Below are 6,938 nucleotides of genomic sequence, written 5' to 3'. Positions count from 1 at the left end.
GGACTCCGCAGTGACGCTGCTGACGTAAGACGCTGATGACGTGTTATCTGGTGCGCCCGAGCTTCGTTTACAGTCTGGAGACGCACGCTATATTAAAGCTATTCTACATTGTTTGCGTGGATATAATTTTTTTAATGGTGCGTAAATGTGCATGTCGCGGATGAGACACTTTTACAGCGTGCGTTTCCCTCAGTCTATAAATGAAGCTCGGGCGCACCGGATAACACGTCATCAGCGTCTTACGCCATCAGCGTAACTGTGAAGGATTGACAACAGACCCGGGAGAGAATACAATGCTGAATAAAGTCTTATTTTGTGTTATTTTTGGACCAAAAAGTATTTTCGATGCTTCAAAAACTTCTAACTAACCCACTGATGTCACATGGACTACTGTGATGATGTTTATATTACCTTTATGGACATGGACAGTATACTGTATATACAGCTTCAATGGAGGGACAGAAAGCTCTCGGACTAAATCTAAAATATCTTAAACTGTGTTCCGAAGATGAACGGAGGTCTTACGGGCTTAGAACGACATGAGGGTGAGTCATTAATGACATTATTTTCATTTTTGGGTGAACTAACACTTTAAGCACAATAAGTGGGCGTATCGTATTCAAATAACTTGACAAGTTGACGTCATCTAGTCAGAGAAAAAGCTTCGGTCTACTAATGATTCATAAAAATGACTCAGAGTCGACTCTGACTTTTGAAAGACAATAACTTTATATACGGTGCACTTTCATATTTCAAACTTTGCAGGATGTTTTTGTTCACTTAGATCTATGTTACACACTACATGAAAGGTACATTTCAAAATTCCATAATAGGTGCCCTTTAACAATAAAGATTGTTTCAAAGCAGCTTTACAGTGATACCAGGAAAATAATGCAAGAAAGTTGGTTTCCAGAAGAAAATAGCATCACAGTCCAGCTTAAGTTCAGAGATGCTTCATTTTGTTGTAAAAAAAAAAGAATAAAAAAAAAGTTATTAATTTAGTCCATTTATATACAGCTGCTCTGGAGAAAACTGTTATGTCATCGTCCAGCTCAGTTCAGTTCTCATATAATGGTGTCTATGCAGGCAGATCAATATTATTTTTGAATAATATAATGTCCCCAACTAAGCAAGCCAAAAGCCAATGGCAACAAATGTGAAAAAAAGCGACAGTGGCAAGGAACCAAAACTCCATCAGGACAGAATGGAGAAAAAAACCTTGGGAGAAACAAGGCTGCAAAGTTACAACGCTCTAAGTTCAAAGCAAAGAAACATATTTGCTTTTAAACAAATCTTTTTTTTAAGGACTACAACAAACGGCTGGTAGGGACTACAAGACATTCCACCCGGGTTAGTGACATCACTAACCCTAAAATTTACATAAACCCCTCCACCGGGACCGTGATGTATAGATTATCATGACAGAATATGCTAATCAATGATTAGAAGATAACTACACATAAGCTACATAAATTCACTAACCATTCAGAAATGTCAAGTCAAGTCATCTTCATTTATATAGCGCTTTTACCAATGTAGATTGTTTCAAAGCTGCTTTACAGAGATAAACGTATAATTTAAGGCAACAGATTGTTTCGGCTTTATAGCGGTTCTTGAATAATTTTATTTTCAAACCAAGCCTAAATAAACTACTTGTCTTGCCTATAAATTTGATACAGAATTTTATTTTATTTTATCACTACGGGGTAGATACGCAAATTTTCCACACTGCTTTATCTGTAGAGTGGTAAAGGGATCCTCCATAGGGAGAGGCTAGTTGGCACTTCAGCACTGCGTTGTCATCGGGTCCAGGCGAAGGTCCTTCATCAGATCTGGATACGGCCTGGATCCGGCAGGCTGCGGGAAAACCTGGGGATAAACAAAGACACTAAAATTAGCGTAGATGCCATTCTTCTTATGATGTAACGGGATTTAAGGGAAGTGTTCCCAGTTCCGGCTGACCTAATCTATGCAGCCTAACATTGAGTTATAGAAGTCTATAATGCATTATGTGAATGCTAGGCCGAAGAGATGTGTCTTTAATCTAGCTTTGAACTGACAGAGTGTGTCTGCTTCCCGGACAATGTTAGGAAGACTGTTCCAAAGTTTTGGTGCTAAATAGGAAAAGGATCTACCGCCAGCAGTCGATTTTGATATTCTAGGTATTATTAACTGGCCGGAATTTTGAGATCGCAGTAGACGTGAAGGACTATAATGCGTTAAGAGCTCGCTCAAGTACTGCGGAGCTAAACCATTTAGTGCTTTGTAAGTGATCAGCAATATTTTAAAATGTATACGATGTTTAAAAGGCAGCCAATGCAGTGTTGACAGAACGGGGCTAATATGGTCATACTTCCTGGTTCTGGTAAGAACTCGAGCTGCTGCGTTTTGAACTAGCTGTAGTTTGTTTATTAAGCGTGCAGGGCAACCACCCAGTAGATCATTACAATAATCTAGCCTTGAGGTCATGAACGCATGAACTAATTGTTCCGCATTTGTCATTGAGAGCATATGGCGTAATTTAGATATATTTTTAAGATGGAAAAATGCGGTTTTACAGATACTAGACACGTGACTTTCAAATGAAAGATTGGTATCAAAGAGCACACCCAGGTTCCTAAAGGAGGACGAAGATTTAACAGAGCAGCCATCAAGTGTTAGACAGTATTCTAGGTTATTACGTGTGGAAGTTTTTTGTCCAATAATTAGAATCTCTGTTTTTTCTGAATTTAGTAAATTACTAGTCTTCCCGTGGGCTCACCACCTGCAGGAGGGACCGTAAGGGGCCGGTGCTTAGAGGATCGGGCGGCAGTCGAAGGCGGGGGCCTCGACAACCCGATCCCTGGACACGGAAACTAGCTCTGGGGACGTGGAACGTCACCTCGCTGACAGGGAAGGAGCCTGAGATTGTGCGGGAGGTTGAGAGGTTCTGACTAGAGATAGTCGGGATCACCTCTACGCACGGCTTGGGCTCTGGAAACACACTCCTCGAGAGAGAGGATGGACTCTTCACCACTCTGGAGTTGCCCATGGTGGGAGGCGGCGGGCTGGTGTGGGTTTGCTTATAGCCCCCCAGCTCAGCCGTCATGTGTTGGAGCTTACCCCGGTGAACGAGTACCCGGCCTTCTTGGGGTCTCTGGGAGGGGTGCTGGAAAGTGCTCCGACTGGGGACTCCGTCGTTCTACTGGGGGACTTCAACGCCCACGTGGGCAGCGACAGTGACACCTGAAGGGGCGTGATTGGGAGGAACGCCCCCCCTGATCTGAACCCGAGCGGTGTTCAGTTATTGGACTTCTGTGCCAGTTACAGTTTGTCCATAACGAACACCATGTTCAAGCATAAGGGTGTCTATCAGTACACTTGGCATCAGGACACCCTAGGCCGTAGGTCGATGATCGACTTTGTGGTCGTTTCATCTGACCTCCGGCTGTATGTCTTGGACACTCGGGTGAAGAGAGGGGCGGAGCTGTCAACTGATCACCACCTGGTGGTGAGTTTGATCCGATGGTGGGGGAGGAAGCTGGACAGACTCGGCAGACCCAAGCGTACTGTAAGGGTCTGCTGGGAACGTTTGGCCGAGTCTCCTGTCAGAGAGATCTTCAACTCCCACCTCCGGCAGAGCTTCGACCAGATCCCGAGGGAGGCTGGAGATATTGAGTCCGAGTGGACCATGTTCTCCACCTCCATTGTCGACGCAGCCTCTCGGTGCTGTGGCCGTAAGGTCTCCGGTGCCTGTCGAGGTGGCAATCCCCGAACCCGGTGGTGGACACCAGAAGTAAGGGATGCCGTCAAGCTGAAGAAGGGGTCCTTTCGGGCCTGGTTGGCTTGTGGGACTCGTGAGGCAGCTGATGGGTACCGGCAGGCCAAGCGGAGTGCAGCCCGGCTGGTTGTGGAGGCAAAAACTCGGGCCTGGGAGGAGTTCAGTGAGGCCATGGAGAAGGACTACCGGCTGGCCTCGAAGAGATTCTGGCAAACCGTCCGGCGCCTCAGGAGAGGGAAGCAGTGCCCCACCAACGCTGTTTACAGTGGAGGTGGGCAGCTGTTGACCTCGACTGGGGATGTTGTCGGACGGTGGAAGGAATACTTCGAGGATCTCCTCAATCCCGCTGTCACGTCTTCCATTGAGAAAGCAGAGGCTGAGGTCTCAGAGGTGGACTCGTCCATCACCCAAGCTGAAGTCACCGAGGTAGTCAAAAAACTCCTCGGTGGCAAGGCACCGGGGGTGGATGAGATCCGCCCTGAGTACCTCAAGTCTCTGGATGTGTTGGGGCTGTCTTTGGCTGACACGTCTCTACAGCATCGCGTGGCGGTCGGGGACAGTACCTCTGGGATGGCAGACTGGGGTGGTGGTCCCTCTTTTTAAGAAGGGGGACCGGAGGGTGTGTTCCAACTACAGGGGGATCACACTTCTCAGCCTCCCCGGGAAAGTCTATGCCAGGGTACTGGAGAGGAGAATACGGCCGATAGTAGAACCTCGGATTCAGGAGGAACAGTGCGGTTTTCGTCCAGGCCGTGGAACACTGGACCAGCTCTATACCCTCTACAGGGTGCTGGAGGGTTCATGGGAGTTTGCCCAACCAATCCACATGTGCTTTGTGGATTTGGAGAAGGCATTTGACTGTGTCCCTCGAGGCGGCCTGTGGAGGGTGCTCCGGGAGTATGGGGTCCAGGGTCCTTTGCTAAGGGCTGTCCGGTCCCTGTACGACTGGAGCAGGAGCTTGGTTCGCATTGCCAGCAGTAAGTCAGACTTGTTCCCGGTGCATGTTGGACTTCGGCAGGGCTGCCCTTTGTCACCGGTTCTAGGCGCAGCCAGGGGCCGGAGGGTGTCGGGTTCGGGGACCACACGATTTAGTCTCTGCTCTTTGCAGATGATGTTGTCGTGCTGGCCCCTTCAAACCAGGACCTTCAGCATGCACTGGGACGGTTTGCAGCCGAGTGTGAAGCGGCTGGGATGAGAATCAGCACCTCCAAATCCGAGACCATGGTCCTCAGTCGGAAAAGGGTGGCTTGCTCACTTCAGGTTGGTGGAGAGTTCCTGCCTCAAGTGGAGGAGTTCAAGTATCTTGGGGTCTTGTTCACGAGTGAGGGAAGGATGGAACGGGAAATTGACAGGCGGATCGGTGCAGCTTCTGCAGTAATGCGGTCGATGTACCGGTCTGTCGTGGTGAAGAAAGAGCTAAGCCGCAAGGCGAAGCTCTCGATTTACCGGTCAATCTACGTTTCTACTCTCACCTATGGTCATGAGCTTTGGGTCATGACCGAAAGGACAAGATCCCGGATACAGGCGGCCGAAATGAGCTTTCTCCGCAGGGTGGCTGGGCGATCCCTTAGAGATAGGGTGAGGAGCTCGGTCGATGATCTGAGATGTCATCGCTCTGCTGCAGTATTTCAACGGCATCAACACGTGTTGTGGGTCTTCTGTCCATGTGTTGTGTTTTACACTAGCTGTGTGCTTTCATGTTGTCATGTTCTGTGTGAACACGTGGCTTATGTGTTCTCATTGGCTGCGTGTGCATGTCTCATTTTTTGTGAGCACATGGCTTGTGAATGGTTTTCCTTTTGCCATGTGCTCTCCTATCGCCATCCTGCTACCTGATTATTGATTCATTTGCCCCACCTGTCCTCCCTCGTTACCTGCTTTGTTTGCTCTCCCTATTTATTCTCTCTGTGTTTGCTGTCTTGTGCTGGTTAGTGTCATTTGTACATGGTATGTTTACCCTTGTGTGTTCTTCCTGTGATCAAGTCATGGTTTCCCCCTCGGAGTGGTTTTTGTTTGATTAATAAAAGCCTTATTTCTTTTGCGTTTGAGTCCTCGCCTCATCTCCTCAAAACCTAAACTGTCAGGTTTTTTGGGGGTTGTGTGGGATGGTGTATTCGTGTGTTGTAGTGGCTAAACTTGCTTGGTTAATGATTTATCAATCCTCTAAAAGCAAGCAATAAGAAATCACACAACCTTGACCTAACTAATCCTAAGGTTACTCGAGGTGGACTTAACCTGAACTGAACTCAAAGTGTTTTTGAATAAAAGTGTATAAGCTTGATTCTCTGCCCTGCTAAAAAATCCAGCATTGCAGGTCACCAGCATATTCTTCATGCTGGGACCTGCATGGGAAGCTGGTTTTCTGGACACCAGCAATGTGCCTGGACCAACATGGAACTTATACTGGGTTTTCAGCAGGGCTAATAGCTGCATCTCTTTTCTAATATTGTTTGACCTCAGTGCTGCTTTTGAGACTGTGGACCACAACATTCTTTTGGATAGGCTTGAGAACCACGTAGGCATTTGTGAGCAGATATTAGCATGGTTTAGATTATATTTATCCTATTGCCAGTTTTCCTGTGTTGTGAAGAGATGTAAGATAGCATATACAGTAAGCTATGTATGAAGTGCCACAGGGATCAGTATTAGGCCCTCTGCTTTTTTCATCATATATGCTTCCACTTCGGGACATTATCAGGAAACATGTTTCCTCTGCCTTCTTTCACCTTAGAAACTATGACAATTGTCTGTTTCAAATGCTGAAAATATAATTAATGGATTCATAACCTCAAGATTTGATTTTTGCAGTGATTTATTGAGTGGCACTTACCAGGTGAGGGGGCTGGAGGTTAAAGCTGTGCTGGGGAGAGCAGGTGCCTAATAAAAGTTCAGTTGTTATTGGCATACATGGCATTCTATACTATTAATTACTCTAATTATTACATGCAAAGCCTTGAACTGCCTTGCTTTAATGTATTATAATCCTTCACGGTCACAACGGCGGCAAAATTCTGTCCTGATGATTGTACACAAAATCAGCAAGCCAAGTTCATTTACTAATAACTATTTAGAGTGGATGGGCAGGAGAACTTGTGGAATTATAATCAAACGTGACTGTAGCCTGGACCATAACCACATAAACGGTCTAAAATAAACTGATAAAATAAAAGTTCAAAAG

The sequence above is a fragment of the Phoxinus phoxinus genome (assembly GCF_949152265.1).
Source record: "Phoxinus phoxinus genome assembly, chromosome: 18".
Classification (NCBI taxonomy): Eukaryota; Metazoa; Chordata; class Actinopteri; order Cypriniformes; family Leuciscidae; genus Phoxinus; species Phoxinus phoxinus.
Note: the sequence above shows the minus strand (reverse complement) of the source record.